Source organism: Lathyrus oleraceus, chromosome 5 (assembly GCF_024323335.1).
Source record: "Lathyrus oleraceus cultivar Zhongwan6 chromosome 5, CAAS_Psat_ZW6_1.0, whole genome shotgun sequence".
NCBI lineage: Eukaryota > Viridiplantae > Streptophyta > Magnoliopsida > Fabales > Fabaceae > Lathyrus > Lathyrus oleraceus.
Genome location: NC_066583.1, coordinates 33,582,017 through 33,583,447, shown reverse-complemented (window position 1 = coordinate 33,583,447; position 1,431 = coordinate 33,582,017). Strand labels below are relative to the sequence as shown.

Sequence of the window (1,431 nt, the reverse complement as noted above, 5' to 3'; positions counted from 1 at the left end):
GCCGTTGCCGGGGACCTGTTTTTGTCGAATAGTGCGATTCTTTCGTTGCACGGTATAGACTAAGGTAAAAACAAAAACTAATCTTCTCTCCCTTCTTTCCCTGATTGTATGCCAAGTACTCGCTCATAAGGCGATAACTTAGCACCACCAATCCCTGAATTAAAGTGTTTCCTATACGTGAGACGCCGAATACACGAATATCAACAAAAGTACGGTATTCTCGATATCTCCTTTCCTCCTAAATCAGAAGAAAAATCAAACATGGCTGAAGAAGGACCCTAGAATCGTCCTCTTAAATTCTACGCTACCCCGTCTCAATAAGAACCTCACAACAACATTGTTGCCCCCGCTATTAATCAAAACAATTTCGAGCTGAAACCCTCACTCTTATTAGCCGTCCAACAACATCAATTTGCTGGAAATCCAACAGACGATCCTAATGAACACCTGACCAAGTTTGTGCAGTACGTAGATACTGTAAAAGCAAATGGTGTATCTCAAGATGCGATAAGACTACGCCTCTTTCCTTTCTCACTAAGAGACAGAGCTTGGGCTTGGTTGCAATCCTTGCCCTCCAACTCCGTTACAACATGGGAGGAACTGAAGAACGTCTTCTTACCCCGATACTTTCCGCCGAGCAAAACTGCTATGCTGAGAGCTCAAATCAACGGATTCAGGCAAAAAGATGTGGAATCTCTCTACGAAGCGTGGGAGAGATACAAGGACATGATGAGGATATGTCCACATCACGGTCTAAAAGACTGGGTGATCATTCACACATTTTATAATGGGCTTTTGTATAACACAAGACTTACAATAGACGCTGCCGCGGGCGGTGCACTTATGGATAAGCCATACACCGAAGCCTATCAACTCATTAAAAACATGGCCCAAAACCATTGTCAATGGGGAGGTGAACGAACTCCAGCGGAAAAGTCCCAGACAAAGGGTGAAATGTACGAAATCAGTAGCCTTGACCATGTTCATGCAAAGGTAGATGCCCTTGTCCAAAAATTAGATAACTTGACCATACCACCCACAACCACCGTGGTTGCTGTAACTCCAAACTGCGAGTTATGTGGAAACCCTGGACACACTGTACAAGAATGTCAAATATTAGCAGGAGTCCCAACCGATCAAGTGAACTACACACAAGGAAATCCCTATTCAAATACCTACAACCCAGGTTGGAAAAACCACCCTAGTTTCTCATATAAGAATAACAATGCCCTGTATGCACCTGGCCAAGCACCAACTGTTCCGCCTGGTTATCAAAAGCCAGCTAATAATGCTCCTAACATGTCTAGGAATTCAAATCTCGAATTGATGATGGAAAGCTTCATAGCTACCCAAGCTCAAACAAACAAGGACTTCTTGAACCAAAACATACATACTAGCAAGCAACTTAAACAACTAGCGAATAAAGTAGAC

At 43.3% G+C, this 1,431-nt stretch overlaps 1 non-coding gene across 1 annotated transcript; it reads right to left on the bottom strand.

The window, feature by feature from the left end:
- Nucleotides 1–648: 648 nt before the first annotated feature.
- On the bottom strand, nt 649–755 carry LOC127088439 (small nucleolar RNA R71). Its single transcript, XR_007790274.1, has one exon. It is a non-coding gene; the product is annotated as a small nucleolar RNA R71 (small nucleolar RNA).
- Nucleotides 756–1,431: the final 676 nt, after the last annotated feature.